The 23,185-nt window shown below is 39.8% G+C and overlaps 1 long non-coding RNA gene across 2 annotated transcripts in view; it reads left to right on the top strand.

Annotated features, from left to right (window-relative positions):
- LOC121946053 (uncharacterized) overlaps positions 1-23,185 on the top strand; it is a 205,719-nt gene that overhangs the window by 148,124 nt on the left and 34,410 nt on the right. The window lies entirely within an intron of this gene.

Raw genomic sequence — 23,185 nt, 5'->3', positions numbered from 1 at the left:
TTTTTAAACCTGATAATGAACAACAGCACATTAATTAAACACAAGAACGTTTTTTTTTTATTTTTCTTTTTTAACCAGATCCCAACATGAGGAAATAAAGTAAATGTGTAAATATAAAAGCCAGGCAGACGGCTACTGTCTGTACTAAACTGGAAGATGTAAAACTATTCAGTAAGTAACTGACAGGATGAAAATTGCAACATTACCTCTGCTGGTACTTCCCCTTCAATATGCATCCAACCAGCAGTATATGCTGTGACAATGACATTTTAGCTGTTCTAAAAAAAGTTCAAAATGATACTTTCACACCACTTGTGTGTAGGTTGTTTACAGTTAAAAACAGGAAATGTTGACCAATTAAATTCATGAAACCCACAAAACCAAGTCTGACTGTGAAAGTGAAGAGGATGAAACTTTTCCACAGTTTGAGAGCAGCCTGAGGGGCCCAAACAGTGAAAACTTTCTAAATGTTTAAAAAATAATCATCCATAATCAACATCAGTGATTAGTTTTCACATAAAATGTTAATTAAGTGTTGAAATTGAGAGACGTTTTTAAAGATTTAAAGTTTTAAACTGTTTATTATTTGTTTCTTTGGTTTGCACTTTGCAATGAACTCTATCCTCATTATGCCTGACCACAGGATCCTCTTTAAAAAGAAAGTAGAGGTTTCAGGGTCCTACATATTTTAAAACACCACTTCACAAGGACTGGAGCACACAGTTGCCATGTATTTAAATAAAAGATTAACTTTAGACCAGGAGAGAACAAGAGGACACACAATCATACATCAAACCTATTTGAAATTATATAACCCAAAACACTAAAGCTGTCCATTCAAAGAGTGCAATGCAAACAGTTTACCTTGAAGCTCATGATTTGAAGATTACAGTTAGTAACACCTGCATTATTCTGTGTGTCTGCTGTGTGTGGGGATTTCCAATTCTGTGTTAAATATTCAGAAGTGAACTTTGCACACACAAACCTTTTTTCCCTTTTCACGTGCCAATAAACAGCACCTGAGCGACAGTTCGCTGTTAGCAGATAGAAAGTTACACCCCAGGGAATCTTCAGGGAAACAGGTGTCTCAGTTCTTTCAGTACAACGTAATGCTGTTTATTATCAGTATGAGTATGAACATGGATAGTTCGGTCTCCCAGAGGTGACAAAAAACAAAACAAATAACAGATGAGGATGTCTTAGTTACGCTAGGTGTCTGTGGGTGCAGGTGTATATTAAGAAAGACAGTGATAAAATACTGAACCAGTAACGCATGGAGACTGGGCCAAATTTAGCCATCTATTTTGAGTGAGGGAGGTGTGTATGTGTGACACATTGAGAGAGAAAGAGAGATCGTGTGGAAAGAGAGATGGGGTATGTGTGTGTGTGTGTGTGTGTGTGTGTGAGCATGCCTTTGCATGTTTATTAGCAGTTTGGATCCTGCTGAGGTGACAGATGTTCATGGCAGAGGTAGGCAGGGATGAGACGCTGTGTCCAAATTAATCCGTGTGTGCATGTGTTTGTGTGTGTGTGAGGAGGAGTAATTCTGCATGGAAGTCAGAAAAACTGTCCTTCACCTGTCTGTGTTTTCTTCTCAACATTGTGTGTGTGTGTGTGTGTGTGTGTGTGTGTGTGTGTGTGTGTGTGTGTGTGTGTGTGTGTGTGTGTGTGTGTGTGTGTATATTGTATGTTGGCATGATTTAGTGCACACAGGTAAGACTTCCAAATTCAGCCATGAAGTGATTGAGTTTCCTGAAGCTTCAGCAGATGTCCAAACCCCAGGTTTCACCCTCTGCCTCTCTCTATCTTTTGCTCTCTTCCTGTTTTTGTTGCTTTGGATTTCTGTGAGTTCCTATTTCCGTTCCTTTGGTCCCCCCTGACTCTTTGTCTCATTTTCGCACACTGCTGCAGTTAATCATTTATTTCTATTAACTTTTGGCCAATTAGGAGATGAATGCGCGTATACACACGCACACATACACAGACACACACAGACATTGCATTCATATACAGTAACACACAAAGTTGCACAGACTGTTAATGTTGACTGATGATGCAGATAAGCATGTGCCCATGCACAGTCAGAAACACAAGGAAGTGCTGGTCTGGATGTTATGTAAAATTATAGCTCCTATATACAATGACACAAACACATGCACACACCCTTATATGTCAACCCATTAGTTACACAATTAGAACCTTAAGTTCCTAAAAAAGCAGAAGCTCTAACTGTTTGTACCTTTGTGAAGGGAGAAATGAAACTTGTACAGTCAGTTGAAGCTTGATATGAGTAAAGAGGTTATACATTTCCTGGCCTTATTTAAAAAAAAAAAACACATCCAGCATGATCCAGCACACTGATTAAAAGATCAGTGTTGTGTGTTTTGTAAAAAAGCTCAGAATCTCTGATTATTTTAAGGGGAATCTGGGTGCTGTTACAGTAATTAACTTATCCAAACAGAAATGCAGAATTATCTTACTCTCTATCCACCTTTGCTGCACACTTTTGCAGAATTATATTGTTCAGTTAAGGCTAAATCTGCAAATTAGGAAATGTTTTGGACACATGCTGAAGCCACAAGATCAACTCAACCCTCAGCTGTGTGTTCTAATTGGCTGTAATTGGAGTTGTAGTCTTGTCAATGAAAGCAATTAAAGGCAAACAATTACAAGACACTGGCCACCAGCCCTACGGGCAGGACTTCAGACCAGGGGACACACATGTGCCTGTGCAAAAATCCACATACGGACACAAACTCACATACAGGCAGTCACCCACACATTTCCTGTGTGTTTCATGTAAGGCAGTCTTTTCTTCTTTCTCTTCTGTTTGGAGAGGAAGTGCGGGTCTAATGACTTTTCCTATGCGTCACAAACACTGCATGTGGGAGGCAGACAGCCGCACTGCACGTGTGTGCATGTGAGAACCCTTATGCATATATGTATGAGTTTATGAAGAGTGTGATTCATGCACATTTTGTTCTGAGATATGTTTTAGGCTTCATGTGTATTTACGACTTTGTGTTTTTGAGAAACTTCACATTTGTGTTTGTGACAGACAGTTATTTGTGTGCTTGTTTATGTGTTTGCAGGAAATGTGCACACTCAGCTGCTGCTGAGTATTTTTGGTCGGTCTCTGAAAAATAAGTTTGTCTCAGAGGAATTTTACACATATGCTTGTTCCACTGTTTGCATTTGATGTGACTGTGCCTGTCAGGCACAGCTGTATGTACATGTAATGAAACGTGACCATACAGTACTGTATACAGTACAGTATGCGGTTTGTTTTTCATGTGCCTCTTGCTCAGTTCTTGTAAACAGTGCTACTACTGAGACCTCACACAGTAGAACTCACTCTCTCTGTTTTTTGTACCACTCACATACTCTATATCAGTCCTAATCAATATTTTATGTCTTATGAGAATTACTGTGGACTGAGAAAATTCTGTCATACTATGTTGTGGTAACATATCCTATATTTATGGTGGCTTCTACCAATATACCACCCAACTTTTATATCAGTGTCCCATGGGATTATTTTAAAGCATTGAAGGACAGTTCTACCCCAAAATCAACACTAAGTCATCAAAAAGTGGGCTTGTTCAAATCAACCTTTAAAAAGTTTGAGAAACATTTTCAGGGTTCGAAATTGTATCTCCTAAGGAAAGGAGTGATGCAAAGAAAATAACATACTGCTCCCTATTTTAATTCCTTTGCATCTTTCGAATCCAGACTTTTAAATCTGTACACTTCACCAAGTTCGAACTAACTGATTCATCTGCCATCTTGACACGAAACGGTAGTTTCTCAGTTAAAATAGAAAAAAAGAGTGCCACAAGGGCATGTGATTAGCTTATCAGCACCGTGGCAGGACCAGTGCTGTGGTTAAGCTGTTTTAATGCAGTTCGCCAGAACCAGTGTGGAATAAAAACAACAATGGTGAGTGCTATAGATAACATGCTGCTATCGTGGCTGTTCTAAATCGACATATCTTCTCAGTATCGCTCGAGATCACACTCTGGTCTTACTCCCAATTCGTCAAATACCAACACTTGGTCAGAGGCCCCCCAGCATCAGATATAAAGACGTCCTTTAGCGTATGAGAACTGGCTGCATTTTTTGATGCTCCAACCAATGATCAATTTGTGTCCCGTGTGAAACCAATAGTAGACTGAGTTATTTTAATAACAACGTAGTGTTCTTGTATGTGTGGCACACTATGCTGTTGATGTATGTCATGTTATGTTACTTTACTTCTTTTGAGAATTACTGTGTACTGAGCCAAAATGTTAATTCTAATTTGTTATAGTTATATATCTTATTTTTATGAATTGTCTGCAGACAAGTACATCTACAGAATTGGCAATAAACACTGATTTCACCAAGTTTTAAGGAAAATAGATGTGACAAATGATCTGCTTTAATGTACAGTTTATGTGTCCTGTAGTAACGCTTAACAACATTTTGTGCATACAAAAACTCACGAAGGTATTATGATTCGATTTATTACCTTTGGTTTTGTTTTCTCTTATGATGTCATGTCCATCTTGTCTAACCTCAGTCAACCAATATTTGTTACTAAACTTTCAATGGAGAAATAACATCGATTTCTCAATTCATAAGTAATGTGCTTTATTATTCACCAAACAAAAAATGATTTTCTTTTGTCAGCTTTGAGTTTTCGGTCAGTGTTAAACATGAAGTGTCTAGCTTTAAACTGCATCTCTAAAAGTCTGAATAATTCTTCATAGGAGATAAATAAGGTTAGGTAATCCAGCAATGCGTGGTTCTCTGAGCCTCTGCTGCAGACAGTTTGCACAGTTCATCTGGGGCCACAGAGAAGTGTTCTGCTCAAAACAACTACCCATTCAAAGAGCAGGGTTGGTGCTTAGCTATGAGCAAGGGACCATTGAAACATTATTTTAGGTGAAATGAAAAACAGAATCAAAAACAGTTTGTTGATTGGATCCAGGGCCTTTGCTGAACTCTCCTTCCAAACTCATCACTCCCCTTCTCTACCTTTGCTCTCTGGCGCCAACTCCATCATTTCCCTTACTATGTCTTACACTTGTGAACACCCACTCTCCCTCTTCTTTCATGTTTCCTTCTCTCTCTTTGCCTTTGCATCACTCCGTGCTCCAGTTTTTTCCTTCCCTAACTGTGGATTTCAACTCTTGTTGTTCCTCTCTGTTTATTTTCCTCATGCATACGAATCTCCCACTCTGTCTCCCCATCCATCTTTTTTCTGTTTACTTTTCTGTCTTTTTGTAATTCAACTTTTTTCGGAATGTTAAGGATTTAAGAAATCTGTTGCCAAAGCAACTTTAAGTTCAGTAACCGAAAAAGAAAAACAATCAGAAGCACATGTGTACTTTCTCATCTCGAAAATGATGACAAAGCAGGGCTAATTTTGTTAGCTAGAATACCAACTGAGAAAATGACAGCCAGCTATTCATTAAAATATGCCTCAATCATAAATATACAAATGAGATTTCAAATATGTTTGAAATTAAGAGAATTGTTCTTATTTGCTTTCTTCACAAGAGGTGGATTAGAAGAGCAATAACACCAAAGTTGTATTCACACTACTAATGACGCAGCTACAGCGTGATCAGCTACATTATTGCTGAGTCACTGTAGAAGTTTATTATTTATTGTTTATTAGAAGGAGCTGACGCTTAGGCAACAAGCGAGTCTTCCTGTGGTCCAAGACAACATAACATTACATTACAACAGAAACAAACAGTAATAAAAATTAATAATGATAATAATAATAATCAATAAAATAAATAAACAAATGAAAATAATAATATTAATGATAATACAAAAATACAACTACCACAGCTAGCAACAAAAATATATGATTGGTTGACGCTCCAAAATGTATTTGCAGTGCTAAAAAAGGTTGAGACTCACTCATCTTTTGTTTGTAGCATGTCACACCTGTCCTCAGTGACATGCTACAAAATGACTTGTAGCCTGTTGCTGTGTAATTTGAACATAGCTAAACATGAAGCTACTGCTAGCAGCTGGCCAGTTTAGCTTAGCAGACTGGAAAAAAAGGGGTAAAATTAGCTATAATGTGTTATTTAGTGAGGTGGTAGGTGGGCTAGTGTTTCCCTTTTTTTTTGCAGCCTTTATGCTAAGCTAAGCTAATTGGTGACTGGCTGTAGCTTCATCTTCAACATACGAGTTTGGAATCATTTCTCTCATCTAACTCTCAGCAAGGAAGTGGATACATTTATTTATCGCAGTATTGAAATTTACAGCTTATTTATTATGTTAGCATGTTTCCATGACTAGGTTTTATCACTGATCAGGTCGTTATGATGCGGCTGCTTCTAAAATATGTTCTTATCCAAGCATTTACATGATTTTGTTTTAGGCTGTATGTAGTGTAATGTAGTGTATGATAACAGCTTTCTAGCAAATGTGTAATTTAATTGTTTTTTGACTACTGACTCATTTTAACCCTTCTAATTGTATCAATTTTAACAAACTTTCTTTACAGCAGTGAAATGAAGGGGCTGACTTGGGTTTTGTCTCTTCATTAGGAACATGTAAAAGGAGTTCGTTTCTCCTGCTCCCCCTCCTCTCTCTCTCTCTCTCTCACGGCGTTGCTCTCTTTAGCTCTCTTCAAACCCCCTCTCTTTCAGCTCCACATCATCAGCAGAGACTACAGTTGCAGTTGAGTTGAGTTCAGTCGAGGTCAGACAGACAGTGTGTGCTGCCTGGGGGAGATACAGGCTGGCTACCAACCAGATTAGTTGGAAGGAGATGTCCTGGTATTTCCTCTCTCTCGCTCTTATTTCTGAGTTGTTGCTCCCATTGAGCGTTGGAGGCTAAGAAGAGCTCCTGGGAAACCAAGGCAGACCATTAGAGCAAATAATAATGATAATAAATGAAGTACAGTCTGTCTCTCTTTTCACTATCACTCCTTCACAGCCTTCCTCTCTAGTCCTCTTCCATGTGCACACACTCACACACAGATTTGAATGATTTATTTATGTCAGCATAAATTACAGCAATATTCTCCGGTGGTAATGATACTAGTGCAGTTGGTGTTTTAGCAGTGATGTGTTGTGGTGCCTTGATGCTAATTTTGATCTCCGTGTGTCTGTGTGTGCGTGCGTGTGTTTGTTTAAACGCACTTGGCTTTCCCTGACAAGTCTGATCTGAGTAAACAAGGAGCTGGCCAAATAACTGTGGAGTGAGAGAGAGAGAAACAGGGTCAGAAAGTGTGCGAAGCATGAGAAAGGCAGAAAGGCAGAGGCAAACACTTACTCAGGCTAACCCCCTGAAGTCATGGACAGGAAGCTGATATTTTCCCAGACTTACTCTACTCTTTTTTTTGGGGGGGAGTCTGATCCGACAATTGTAACTTCCTCTGAGGGGCTAATAATACAACAGAGCCATTGTGCAACGCGTCGTTTCCCCCTCGCCTGGTTTAGCAAGCGAGAAGGCGTTTGCATGAAATCTTTCCACTCCCAGTGTGACTGGGTGGAGTTTTTTTTTACTGCCATCAGATTGGATTGTCACACCACATTGTAATAATGCACTATTATAGTCTGGCTCAGATGCACATGAATACACAGATAACAGTGCTCTAGTAGCCACTGTACAGTTCTCCATGTCCTGTGCTTATCTTGCACTGGCGCTCTAGTTTGATTTCAAATCATTTCTGTTTAGGTGGAGCAGCTGTGCACAAAGTATGTGCAATGTGGAAAATAATAATAATAACCGTAATGTGAATGGAATCGGATAAAAGCAGACATGCAGAATAAAACAAAAAGACTTTGAGGATGGAGAAACCTTTGCACATGCAAGCACACTGGGAACCGTTGTAGACCTTTAGTGCACATAAAAGGCAGAAAGAATGCAAAAAGCAGTATTTGATTTGTAGAAATGGAGCCAAACACACACACACAGTGGATGAATACAACCATACACATAGTCAAGGCCAGTTTAAATGAAGTGTAAAATTAGACTGAAAATTATCAGAGGATTATGGAGTTTAAAATCATTCACACGCTGGACCGTTTGTATTTATTTCTCCCAAACTGCAGATAAAATGTCCCAACTGACAGAAGCTAGCTAGCAATATATGCACTATCCTTGTGTGTGTATTTGTGCTTAGCTCAGGGTTTGACTTTGCTCAGACAACGTATCCTCAAACAATGGTTTGTATGATAACCTATGAAAATGCACACACAGGTCAAATGACATCGTATGAATTAGTACCCCACAAATGAAGTGGCTTACTGAGGGTAAAGTTACGTAGGTTTAGGCTAGTGAATTTACTGTATTTGGGTTCAGGAAAAGAAACATGGTGAAAACGTATCTTAAAATGATGCAATGCAAAGTTCACATGGTTCTGAACACCAGTCTCTTTGGGAAAATCCTGAAGGGAATCCTGTGTTATGCGACCCATCCACCAGCCCAACTTGTCTCCTTGAGGGGAGCACTTCCTTTTTTAATCTCGTCATTGCATTGGTCATGTGATCACAGTCTTCCCAAATACATGGGTTATACACTAATTAATGGCTCATGATTATGTAGGGTATGTATGAATTTTGATGCATTACTCTTCATAGGAAAATACTCAAACAGTGCATGTCCTCCAGCCTCTCTCTTGCTCTATAACATCTCCATATGTTAATATAGCAGAATGGTAAAGCCCAAGGGATAGTGTGATTTTTTTTCTGTATGGGTCAATAATCGTGTTTTTCCATTGACTTCATATGAATGAAAGACTTTATTTCGAACCAAAAAAAAGAAATAAAATGTATCACAAACAACCCACACAACCATCCCCAGTTTACCTACCACCACATTAAATAAGTCAACAACTATCCCAGCTTTATTTGCAATCCAAATATTTACAATACAATTATCCCCCAGTGTTACAAAATAAAATCTAAAACATAAACACCCCTAACACAACCTTTGCTCATCCATATACCTGCCAAAAATATCTTTTTTAAAAAATAGTTTTTAAAACTGATGTATATTCTTTCTTTGTTTAAACCCATCGTATGCAAGTATGCTGCCTCAAAAGTTTGTTTTCTTCACTTTATGTCAGAACACAGACTTTTTTGGCTTTCAACTGCAAACATACAAACCTGCCAATCAGTTTGCATTGTTATTTGTATTGTTTGTTGTTTCTAATATAAAATGACTTGTGTCAATAATTTATAGGATTAACCAGTGGAATGATTTCACCCAGCTGGTAGAAATTAGAGTGCTGCAAGGAGATATTGAGTCCATGGGTCCTGCGAGACCCAAAACAAATGTTGCAGGTGCAGGCGTATGTATTAACTCTCATGTAGGTGGGAGCGTGCAGTCAGCATGATCATCTTTGAATGAGTTCTGTATGGAATTTTATATCATTACTGATATATTAAGATTAATGGGTCATGCACTGCCTTCCATAAACTGCATGCATCCAAATCTGATTACTTTTATTGTATATAGATGGTTTCATTATGATAACACTTAAACTAACAATGCTGCACTGAATCATAATGGTCTAACATCTGGTTTGTATTTATTGCACATTGCAAACAGCATGAACTTTCAGAGAAATGGATACATGATGCATAATGATTTTTATCAATATTTAGTTTCAATTCCTCATGCTGGTGGAAGGTGTTTTTTGGTTTTTTTAAACTTTTATAGGCATCTAATCATTCCTATGAAGGTTGCTTAGTAAACAGCGGAGTATCTGTATTAGCATTTCTCTAGATTAAAAACATCCATAATGTTATGTGTCTTATGTCCTGTGGGATGGGGCCGAGTTTTATAAGAACTGTGTGGTGGGCAGGTGCGGCTTTGAAAATAGTCCCACACAGACTTGAAGGCTGAATGTGAGATGAAATTACTTGCTAGATGGATGGCTTTTGTGGTGCACTTGACACAACCTTATAAAAAATATAAGTGATCTTGCAAATGAAATATTAACCCCAGCATTACTTTTATATTCACTTCATACCTGTGCTATACCTACAATGCATGGAAGGTGTGGACTTCTGTACAGTTTAATGTTTTGTTGAATTTTTAAACACAAAAACCTTCACTTATTATTCACCTTTCCTAGACGCACAAATGATCAATGGTGCATCTGGGGATGAGATGATAATATAAAATCACAAGGAAAGCATTACTCTTGCATGAGTTGTGAGAATGAAGTAGTTTTTATGACCTAGACAGCGCAACATTAATAAGACAAATCACTGTGCATCTCAGCTTACCCTTGATCATTCCCAGAGGCAAAGCAAACTCAGCCTGTCTGGCCAGCTTGACCAGTTTGTCCATATGAGGTTTTTTTTTTTTTTTTTTTGTGTGTGTGTGTGTGTGTGTGTGTGTGTGTTTGTGTGTGTGTGTGTGTGTGTTTGTGTGACTGTAACCTTGCATGTATCATTATCTGTTCATCTGGCTTCTGGCCCGTCTCGCTGTTTGTCTCCATGTTTGGCTAACCATGCATTTTTCATTTTATCACTAAGTCTATCAATTGGTGTGTGTATGTGTGTGTCCATGGGTGAAATGACCACTGGGTTTCCTGCTGTGGTGACCACATGCTCCTCTCCATTCTCCTTTCCGCGGAGTCCTCCTTTTTAACCCACCTGGCCGCTCTACCTTGACCACCCATGTTGTTCTGACTGGCCTTGCTTTTTTTGTGTTGCACTGACTGGTCACATTATTCAGACGTTTTTCATCCCTAGAGTACGGGGCCCCATGTGGGGTCCCGGCAAGTGAAAGTGGTACTCCATGAAAGTAAATCCTACTGGGAAGACAAAACAAAGGCAAAGTAGCATACAGGACATTTTCACACAAATGCAGTCCGCCACCAATGTATATTCCATATTAGAAGTTTAACCATTCCTCACTTTATAAACAATTTTCTGTTCAAATCATTTGCTGTCCATAATATCCACCTTGAATAAATAGATAATGAAAAGAGCACAATCAATACTAAATGAAAATATAAGGAAACAATGTCTACAGTACAGCACAGCATGCACCAGTGTTGTAGTACTAGAGACTGTCTTGGTCTCCTGACTGGTCTCTAGGCCAACTGAAGATTTTGGACTCCACCACATTTTTCACTTGGTCTTGTCTCAGACAAAAAGGACTATGGATTTTATTTCAAGATTGTTCAATTCCAGAACTGCAGAAATTTCTCGATATGCTGATTTCAGTTTCTTAGTTTTTGTTTGTATTTGTTCGCTTATAGAAAACAAGGGGAAAGTTCCATAAACACAGTTAACCTCTACAATGTTTTTTGATCATTTTATCAAGGTAATTCTCCTATTTAATGTGAACACATATAGTATGGCAATGGCAGAGGTTAATGAAGAGAAGTATTACTTTTGTCTGTGGTTATTTTTATGGTGAATGCATGAGGAGTGCCTAAGGCTTGCATGTTCCACAATTTATTGAAACTGTGTCTTGCAGTGTTGGACTCGCACTGCTTTGGTCTTGGTCTTGACTCGGTCTCACCCTGCCTTGGTATAGGTCTTGACTTGGTCACAACCCCTAAAAGTCTTGGTTTTGTCTTGGTCTCGATACACTCTGGTCTAAACCATGACTTGGCCTGGTTTCTTGCCTACAACATTGGCATACACTGACTGACAAAGAGCAACTGACATTTACTAATGATCTCAGCAAGCCATTCTGAGAATAAACCATTAACACCTTCATTACCATCAGAAACCGCTACAAAATCCTTCACCCTGTATTTTTAAAGATCCCTTATCTTTCCCCTCATAGCCACATTTTCTAGCACTCAGAGACAATCAAGGTCTAAGCTGGAGCTTGGGAGCACTAACACCTAAACTGTAGGCCATGTGGTTAGTGGAAGTGCATGTCTGTGTGTACTACAACCTTACCTGTTGGAATACATGACATTGTTTGTATTTATGAACATTTGTGTGATTGAGTCTGCATATATACCCATTTGTCTATGAGTGTGTGGTTTCTGCCTAGGTCTCTTCACCCACGTCTTGTCATTACGGTGCTAATTACCTGGATGTGGACTTAAAAGGACAGGAGATGTTATAGTCCAGAGACAGGAGGTGAATTGACGTGTCCCTGTCTAGACTGATCTGAGTGATTAGGTGTGCCATAGGGACACAGAAAGAAAAACAAGAGGATTTGGCAGAGGGATTGTGTTTGTTTTACCTGCTTCCTTTCTCTGTTTTTAACAGTTTACAAAGGATGCCAGAAAAACAGGGCTAAGCTGTGTGGCAAAATACCAAGACAAAAAGTTTCATCCGATCCAATTACATAATGGCGTCCCTTTATTTCGATGATCAAATTATTCCCTTTCAGTCCGCTCATGAATTCTTGGAGGCATGTTACTGATATCAAGTTCATTTAGAACAATTGAAATAAGTGCTTGCACCTCTTTGCCCTGCTGTAAACATTCACTTGTGCCCTCTTTAAACTTTCCTCCAGTCTCTATTTAAAGGGCAGACGCTAGTAAAACTACCCAGCTGTCTGCTCTCTCTCTCTCCTTCTCTCTGTAAACCTAGCCAGCTGTCTGCCCTCCATTTCTGACCTTGTTTTGATGAACACTGTTCTATGACTGTGTGTGAGCGCACACACACGTATGTGCATACATGTCAATGGGCTTTCAGTGTGACCCTTGACCTTTTGTGACTGTCAGGCTAAATCTAGCCACCCTGCCTCTTGCTCTCGTCTCCTTTTCTCTCCTCTGTTTCCTGACTGATAGCCTGTCAGTGGGACAAGCACTCAGGCTCCGGACATTGTGTGTGTGTGTGTGTGTGTGTGTGTGTGTGTGCCTGTGTGTGTGTGCGCGCACGCACTCCAGTGAGACAGGGGAGGGAAAAGAGAACATGTTTAAGTGTGTGTTTGTGTTTGGGTGAAGGTGTGTGCTCAAGCTAAGGGGGTCACAGAGGAAGACGCTGTCCAGACATTTCAAAAATAACAACCCATATAGTCGTGAGGCTGTGTGTTTGATTTTGTGTGTGTGTGTGTGTGTTTGTGTGTGTGTGTGTGTGTGTGTGTGTGTGTGTGTGTGTGTGTCGTCACAAAGAGTATCTGGTAATTATTTAGTCAGGCTTTGACCTTTGACCCTCTCCTTTGACCTCCCACATCCTGTTCAACTGGGGAGAAGATGGACACACATTCATACATATGCACACCCACACACACTCACCACACCCAGGGGTTTAGGGGGTTTGTGTTTGTGTGGGCTGGGAGTAAATTTAGAGGTTTAGTGATTTTACCAATGTGAGAAGTTCAGAGTAGAAAAAACATGACTGGACTATCAAGGAATGTGCCCAAAATTGATTAAACATGTCTCAGAGATACTGTGAACTCACACATTAGAGGTAGTTGACATTCTGCTTTATTGAAGCTGAATACCTATATGCCTATTTTAATACAGTTTTATCAATGGTGTTTATAACAAGTGAGACGAGTGAGTAATACAGAGAGGGAGTCGTCCACAGACAACGTAGGACATGGAGAATGAAGTGAACTGTTATTGAAAGGTCTTTGACGATCACTGCCAATGACATTACTATTTATTGATTACGGCCCGCACCAGGCTTTTGTCCAAACATCAAAATGACCCCAAATGACAGAATATTGCTTTGGCAATTAAGCTTCCTTTCCTGCCAATACAACAAAGGAGAAGAAAAGCAGCAGGAGTAGCTCCAGGCTATTTTCCTGCTGGGTAACATTACTTAGTTCTTTTGTGATAACATCTACTCAGAGCCTAATATTAGCCCTCATTATGCCTGTCTAAGCTTTGTGTATTTGTGTGAGCAGTAGCACTAGTGCATAGTGTATCAAGTCTGGCGTGTTGTATATCCATGTACTGCATGTTCATTTGTGGTGTGTAAAACATATTTTTGTATGAGAGAGAGACATAATTGTTAGCCTTTTTTTATAGCACAGTAATGAGTGACAATACTTTTTATCTCATCTTTCAGTTAAATTTTTCCAAACCCACTGATGGTGAAACAATAATGCAGACATTAAATTTAGCTATGGTGCCCTCCCATGTCTTTGGTTATTGATGGATAGTTACAAATGGTGAACCTGGTTGTGTTTTTGCTTTGATCGGCTTCCACCAAACCAGTCGCCAGAAAAAAAGTTGGTATTGAATGTTATTTATGTTACTTTTGCATATTATGTTGAGAATATGTGGAAACTTCATGTTTAAACAACCTCCGGTTAATGTGTGGTTAGGTTTAGGCACAAAAACCACTTCCTTATAGTAGAAAGATGATCATGTTTTGGGTAAGAAACAACTGCCTCTAGGCCAAAATCTGAGCAGAAAAAAAGCAGCAATGTCTCTTAGAAAACCAGCAACTTGTCGTAACACTACACCTACTGACGGGGCGCTACACAGCATCCACAATTGGAGCCTAAAAAGCAGATGGAAACAGCAATGACTTGCTAATCACAATCGCTTTTGTTTGTTGGTCTTGAATAGTTGTTTGCAGTAGTCTGCCGCTTGGCAGCTGTCTCGCCCAGTCAGTCCATTAACCATCCCCTTCACCCTCGATGACAAAGTTAGCTCAAATGTTACATCACCTTAGAAACATTGATATGATATGTATGAAATGTGCAAATCTAATGAATTTTCGTTTTGCAGAAATGTATTGTGCAGATTTTTTCTTTTCTCCTGGCGATTGGGCAGCTTTGAATCTAGAAATTACACAAGTTCTAAGCTTTGTGGTTGCATTGCTGGAACTATATCTCATCACTGCAGATGCCCCCGCAGTGATAGCAGCAATCAACACAGGTTGCCTCAAAATTAAACGTATAAAAAATAATGTATCAGCACATGGTGGCATTTATTTCTTCCCAATGTATCAAACCTTAAAACACACACACAATAAAACAGCACAGCAGTATAGATAACAAAGTAAAAACAATAAAATACAGCAGTGAAGTGGAATTCAATAAAATCACTTGAAAGTGCAGACTCAATTATGGTCAGGCTTGAGTTTAGCTGGAAGGAAAAAACTTTGTTTTTTAACTGCCAGGGCTGGGTGAATGGGTTGACTTGGTGCTCGGGTGAGATATTTGTCTGGGCAGTGTTTGTGCGAGTGCGTTAGCGCTAGGGTGTGTTTGTGTGTGGATGTTAACGGATGTCTGTGTATGTAAGCCACACAGCCCCTATGCTTAATTCCAGGGTGAACTTGGACTTCCTCCTCTTTCAAGTTGTCTTGCTTTTAAGCCTGGAACACAGGTAGTAACAGTGCCAAATCAACATCTGCGTGAAAGAAACAGCTTGCAGGACAGGACCATAGATGGGACGGGTGTTTTATAATGAGGATATGTTATGTGTGTGTGAGCCACTGGCAGGATATTTAAAAAGCAGCAAATAGCAGTTAGCAGCTAACTCAAAGAAGCAGAACAGCGGCATAAAATATCCACAAATTAGGGAGACAATGAGGTCTAGGGGCTCCTGAGCAGAGGGCAAGATCGACCGCCATATGACAGGGGTGGTATTAGATTGTTATTGCCGTGTTAAGTCATTGTTATATGTTATATTTCACACTAGAGGACAACACTTTTGTAAAGAATGGACTTTGTAGCACCCCTATAGTGTGACCTCTGTCTAAAAGGGCTGGTATCTTTTTCAATACTACGATCAGGAGTAGCCAAAGTGACAGCCTTTAATATACTATCCATTAATGGTTTCAATATCATACTGGCTGTAAGTAATTCTTTTTTGTTATATTACTTCTTAAGGTTTTTGTTTAGTATTCACATATCTCTTAGGGCAGTTTTTCATGTCACTTTACCTATAAAAGAGATCTGTGGTATGTCTTTATATTGAATATACTGTTGGCCGCCCACTCGGGATGTTGTCTAAGTTCCCCAAGGTGTTTGTTGTCAAGCCTTCAGCTGTGTGCTTGTTCAATGTCACCTCACACAAGACCTGACCCTGGTGGCTTTTCACCTTTTCAAGGGTGAACTTTGACCCTCAGAGAAATGACCCTTGATCTTAACAGGTCCTAATGGTATGGACAGGACTGCTGGTGACAGGAGACAGATGGAAACACACACACACACACACACACACACACACACACACACACACACACACACACACACACACACATACACACATACATAAAGGCAGATACACATGTACTGGTGTGCAGACACTGAGACACACTAATAGAGTGGAAAGCGTTGCTCTGCAGGCCCGAGGAGTGACAGGAGAACCATGGGGACATGCACACACAGCTCGGCTTACACAGGAAACTGCTGAGACATGCAGGTCATGTCTGTTTCCATGTTTATGGACCCAGCAGACTTACAAAGGCAGAGCAGCACATACACACTCACTATGCGTAATCAATTTTCTTTGGTCTGTGTGCTGTTGGACAAAGTTTTGGCTTAAACTACATTGTCTGTTTGACAAAGTAGGAGCTGGTTTTGTCTACCCAGAACTACAGGTCAGCTTGACTTTGTTTTATTACTGTTGTTTGAGAACATGCATGCAAGTCTGCACAAACTCCTTAAGAACATGCATGCATACTGCACATGCATACACCTCACCTCTAGTAATTGAGTTTTCTGAAGGTTAAACTGGACACAAACTAATTTGTTTTGGCCTCCAAGGGCTACCTTCTCCTAAAATAATGAGCCTCATAGTTTACCCTTTACTAAACCTCCCCAGTAGACTGCAGATGGCCTTTCAATTACCGAGCTAAAACATGCAGAGCTGCAACGCATGGCATTATCAATGAACATGCAACAGGGACCACATTCTCAGCTTCAAGCACTCATACACACATACACACACACACACACACTTGCAGACAGTGCATATGCGGACAAATACACAAGCATATGCCGTAAATACACACTTTCATGCACATACGAACACACACACACACAGAGCCAGATTACTTTGCTTATTTGCTTAGCAAGCAATCTTTGTTGGGGTCACCACTCCTCACCTCTGCACTGCACCAATCTATAAAGCCAGCCCTCTGGGACCCAGTCAGGGCAAGGTATTTGTAGAGTAATCTGAAGTTAGTTTCTGTGCTGCTGCTGACTAGTTCACATTCTACCCAAGATTTCAGATAAATGCAGCATGCAGCAAAAGAAGACTGTCAGGTTTTTGATTCTGAAGCTATCAACTCATCCATGTGACATCCTGTCATTTGTTTTTCTCTGATTTGCCACAGTTGCTCTTCAGCACTCATTTAGTGTGACAGGCCATTAGGAATATCAAAAGTACAAAAAAGAAAACTGCCAGAATTACCAGTGGGCTGGATTTACTCTTTTCTTGCTTTAAAATCACATCTTAAATTCTTAATTTTGCTTTTGTTGTTAAAGGGCCAATGTGTAGGAGTTTGTGGCATCTAGTGGTGAGGTTGCAGAACTGAAACTTCTCCCATGTGCCCGCAGAAGATCAAATGCCAATCATCAGTTCTGTGCCTTAAGTGTTTAATCAAGTACACTTCAACATATAAAAATAAGCCACGACAGGCTGACCTGCGCTACCTGCTGAGCCACAGCTACCACCATGCATCGGAAATTTAAAGTGGTTGGATTTTGCCTACAGCAGTGTTCTTAGCACTTATACAGTAGCAAAAAATTTATACAAGTTTTATTTAAATGTCAGAATGTTTAAATCCTCACTCCTGCAACATTTTCTATGAGATGGACCAATAAGACTTACCATTTATGTTTGAACTGCTGCTCTTTTTTTCTGACTTTTGAGATGCCATTTACCTGCTGTCATTAGACATATAGTGTTGAAGTTTTGGCGCTAAAGCTGCTAATTGTGGGTGATTACAGATCTCTTTTTATCATTTAAAGGGTGAGTTGACTAACAGCAAATTATTTCATTATTTATTCTGAAAACGACATATCTGCACTTTAATATTTATAGAATGTGTCATGATAGACGGAGGAACAAATCATCACAGGGTACCTCTGTAATCTTTACACTGGTATGACAGCTAAATGTTACTTTTGGATGCTTTTAGTGCATAATGTTTGCCTAAATGTGTCTCTTTTTTTAAAATAGGCTCATACTGTGACATGATGAGATGAGAAAGTTGTGAAAAACTATATGCATGCAAGTCCTACTGTTTAGGAATATATAATTCTCTATTGATATGCTAAAAAGACATTTGGGATTGGGGTTTTAAAGGCAGATATCCAACAGGGAGTTGTGGGCTAGCGGAGGGTAGCTGCATAATCAGCTCCACCATCAGCTAACTGATGTTCTGCATAATAGAGATGGGATTTCTGGGTCAGCGTGTGTATGTGTCTGTGTATGTGGCGTGTGTGTGTATGTGTGGCAGTGGTAGTGGTGGGGGATTGTTCTTTTATCTGCATGGATGTGTGCATGTCTGCATGTGTATGCATGTGTGCAGTCTACATCTGTATGTTAATATGTGTGTGTGTGTGTGTGTGTTTGTGTGTGTGTGTATGTGTGTGCGTTGGGGGCACTGACCTCTTTTCCCACAGGGAGGATAGGCCCTGTCTCATTAGGGAAGAGAGATTCAGAGTGAGACAGAAAGACGGACAGACAGAAAAGGATAGAAAGAACAAAACAGAAGATGCACACAGCAGTGGAGCAGCAGTGGAAGGCTGGCATACAATGTATTAGGGAGTCAAAGGTCACTTACCCATTACCACAATGAGCAGAAAGAGTCATGGCAAAGGAGGTCATGAAGTTTTCTGATTCACACAAAAAAACACACACACATCTCCCACTTCCCTCCATGGGGCATATGTCACAATCCAGACTTGACTGTGGTTTAATTGAATCAAGAGGCAGTGCGTGGGCGTTTGAGGTTTAAGAACAGGGGAAGAAGGGGAGAGGGGGCGAATGGTAAGAGTGTGTGTGTGTTTATATAGACAGAAAATCTGATTGTTGGCTCCCATGTGTCTATAAGTGCACCCAGGGCTCTGTCTCTATTTGTGTGTGTCACACATGCTTGTCTCTGTGGATGTATGATTACTCAAATCTCAAGAGTCTTGAACCAAGCTTTATGGCTACTGACACAGAACACGGGTTAAACTCTTTTAAGGCAGAATGAGGTAAAGCCTTTTTTTCTTCATACATATAGTATGGTTTCTGTAAGAACAGAGAGACAGAGGAGGGGGGAGGGAAGAAACTATAAGAGCAGCTATATGTCTGAGAAAATCAAAGGGCAAAATGTATCTCTGGTTATTGTATGTATCATATTTAAGTCATTAAAGGATATTGGAATCACACTGTGGGAGACAGAAAAACAGAACTGGGGGTGAGAGAGGTTGAGTGATGGAGCAATGCCGTGTGAATGTCATGATAATCCCGGAAAAAAAAGACTGAAGTACAAAGCGACCACAACAGAAGGCCTAAACCTCAACGAAGCCCACTGCCTTATGATCACAGAGCGGTGTGGTTTATCTGGCAGGAGGCTGTTATACTTATTACAGTCATGATCTAAACTCCTCCTGTGTTCATGTTACAACACTTAGGCCTACACATGCCTAAAAGATCAGGTTCTACGGCACAGATGTGGCATCTTCCTGCAACTCATACTTCCATAATGTCCCAGTATACATACTGTCCCAATTCTTTCTAAGCTCCTCTCATTTTGCTGAGCTAGAGACATTTACGCTGCCTATTTGAATTCAGATATAATGCTGTTAGGTCACCACAAATGTTATTCATGGACATGTATTACCTCTAAGAAAGTGAGAGATGGAGGGGTTAAGGATGAGAGAAAGATCGATGGATATATAGAGAGAGAGAAAATGTGGAGAAACAGCTGAAGGGAAACAGAGCGTTGGACCGAGAAACAGACAGACAGTGCAGACTGGGATAGAGTAAGACTCAGAGACAGGAAAAAAAGAGAGGGAGAGAATTAAAGTAACCACAACAGAAGCCCAAAGCCCACTAAGTCCCCTTCTCCTTATGGTGGTGGGGTGTGGTGTTGGGGAACTGGCACAACTTCCTACAGTACAACCCCCTTTCTAAACATCTCGTATATACACCCAGCCAGAGACAAAGTCACAGCTAACCACATCACAACGTTTGTGCATGTGTGTGTGTCTGTGTGTGTGGTTAGCTCAGCTGCTCCCAGGCTCACAGAAAGCATACGCTGCCTAAGCGTGTCAGAGCTGTCTCTTGATCTCATCTGTCTTTTTATTGCCTAATCCCTGTCTCTCTCCTCCATCCTCCCTTCCTCCTTATATACCCCCCTTTCTGTCCTTCATCTTCTCCCTTCACCCCGCAACACCCCTCTCCATCTTTTTCCTTAAGGTCTTGAATATAACCTTAGTTGCTCTGGCAACATATGATCCTTTCCATTTATGCCAATAAAGGTTGTCCCTTTTCCTGCCCTCCCACACATGTGTCTCTCTCTCTGGGTTTGATAACTGCTTGGTACATTGAACCTTTCAAAGCGTTCCCGTTTGCCATAGATGAGTTTCAGATAGTCGCTAACCCACCATATGGGTCATTCATGCAATCCCAATGGGTTGAGAGTGAGACGATGGCTTGCTCATGAATGTTTCATTCCAGTTTACATAACAGTGGCTCAGCTCTTTGGTAGCACACGCTGATTATATCATTAGAAAATGCAGTCTGTTTCACTTGCCCTCGTCTTACTCACTGTCTGTCTGTCAGTCTCTGTCCCTTTACATTTGCCTCTCCTTTGCTTACTATATAATTTTATACAAATGACATCATGCGATCAAGATATATCACACTACCACCCCCCTCAATTTTATTTTCAATTTCAGCCTGCCTTATTGGCATGAGAGGTTACGTTTGTAATGCTAAAGCATTCACAGCATTCTCAAAGAGAAATCGTACATAAAGGAAAAGAAAGACAGTAGAAAATAAAATATAGGGTACTATAAAAAACTCAATATCTGCATCAAAGTAAAGGTGAAATACAATGAAGAATATCTAATTCCTCAATAAAGAAATATGTTTGTTCAAATACAACCGGATAATGTCACATATGTACCTAGCATGCTAAAATTAGATAAAATATGTGGACATTGGGACTATGTAGGAAGGGCAAATAAACAATTATTCTTAATTTCAGACTGATAGAAACAGTTTAGCTTTAAATGGAAATGGAAACATTTACAACAGAATCTACAACCATGCTAGCTTTGAGCTAAATGCTCATGTCAATATACTAAAATGCTCACAATCACAGTGCATTGATGAGGGCTGTGTACTTGTACACGGTACCTTTTTTGCATCAACAGAAATAACCCGGTGCCAAGTAGTGTTGAAACTTCCCCTGTCAAATGATATCTTCACTAGACTGTTTTTGTACCCAGATCTAGAAAAAAAGACCATTTTTATGATTTAGCTCGGAGCCAATCACTTAAAGTGTTCTTAAATGAATGCGATATCTAATTGGCCCACTACTATAGCAGCCACAATCCATACAGTCTGTAGTGTGATGGTGTGCGAGATGTATTCTGTAGAGTTGGTAGTTCAGCGTTTGAAAATATATCTATACTAAGCTTTCAAAATGTATTTTGTGTAAAAATTGTTTGGATGAGGAGGGGCGGTGGTGGCATTTAACATGACTAGCAGAAGAAAAAGTATCAGATGAAGTATTCTATTGGTACTGTTTTCACTTTAAAGATACTGGTATTGGTACTGATATTATAATTTTTAAAACTGAACCCAGCTCTAATGCTGATGTTTAGTAGTTATAATGTTAACTATCTTTATTTAGAGTGCTAGAATGTAAATATTTGCCAACTGGCAACTACGAAGCTAAGATTGAAGGAGTTGTCATTAGTTTTGATCGTATTGGAAATATTAAGAATTGATGCTACTGTAGAAAAAATCAGGGATTTTCCAAAGCTTTTGCAATTCATCCTTTTTGTTGAGAAATTTAGCTAAGAACTAAGGCTATTGACGTCATGGTGCTGCTAGAGGAAAAGTCCCCCTTAACATGCTGCCACTAACTGGCTTACAGCGTACCATTCGCACAGAAAACAAACAAACAAACAAACAAACAAAGAAGACAGTCACTTGTTTCTTGACTCATAGCCTAACTTTCAAACCAGTTTCATTTAAATTGGCTTTATTTTTAGATGTTACTAGCAAGGCTAAAAACAAAACCTCCATGGCGCAGGGGTAATGATATGCAATTGCTATGTTAAGATTCTGTTCTCTCTGCCATCTAATAGGATAAATCTCTGCTATATATAGCAGTAAGACAGCTAAGTGCAGGTTCACAGATGATTTGTCTTCTTTGTGTCTTGCCTCGAGGCAGCAGGAGACTGAGTTTCTGCTCAGCCATACTTCTGTGTTCCCCCAACAGAAATGGGGGCTTTTCATTTTCTGGCAAGGTTGTGAAGCCTGGATTGAATTTGACCGCCTTGGTCATATTTTATTCTTGTTGTTTGTTGAATGTTTGTAGAACGTATTGTATATGTGTTTTTTTTCTCCATCTAGTTATATGGTAGCATAAGTGGAACTTTCAGACTGCTGTGTCAACTTTTCTACTCCTGCTCTTGTGCTGTTGGTTTCTGCAGTTCTGTATGTATAAGGGGAGGCCTCATGATGCATTTAGCACATGAGCTTTTATGTTTTTGCTGACCATTAGGGTACTTCAGTAGATATCAATTTTGTCATCATTTATGGGCAGCTAGTGGCTCGCTTGTGTCAGTCTGTCCACAATTCAGACATTTAGTAACCATCTCAATCAACTTATTGCCTTGAAACCTCAACTTTCCTGCCTCTGAGGACCAGATTTACGTACATGAAAGCACAGCTCGAGTTTCATTCAATTTGCACATGGAATCTGCCTGTAATTAGCATCTGATTCACTAAGGCAGCAGATAATTACACAATCAGTGACTGGTGCTGCCTTCGAGGTGCATTCTTTGAGTGAAGCAGGACCAACTTTTCTGCAGTAGCATCTCCCGCTCTATTTTACATCAACCGATAAAAACATAAGTTTTGTGAAACACCTCTTGAGGATACTGCATATGTACTAAGTCAGACAAAGGGGTTAATATCTTTTTATTGACATAAATCATTTCTTTCTCATAGTCATGCAATTCCCACTTTATCCTTTATTGACAGACATGAATCCAAACCCGATCTACTGTCACTTATTGTAAAGACAATATGGATGAAATGGTGTGTCTGCTCTAATTGTATTTGCATGGAGTGAATACTTCACCAGTCTTGGTCCAA

Source organism: Plectropomus leopardus, chromosome 11 (genome assembly GCF_026936395.1).
Source record: "Plectropomus leopardus strain MGB_pleo_1.0 chromosome 11, ASM2693639v1, whole genome shotgun sequence".
Classification (NCBI taxonomy): domain Eukaryota; kingdom Metazoa; phylum Chordata; class Actinopteri; order Perciformes; family Serranidae; genus Plectropomus; species Plectropomus leopardus.
Note: the sequence above shows the minus strand (reverse complement) of the source record. Positions and strands in the feature narration are given on the sequence as shown.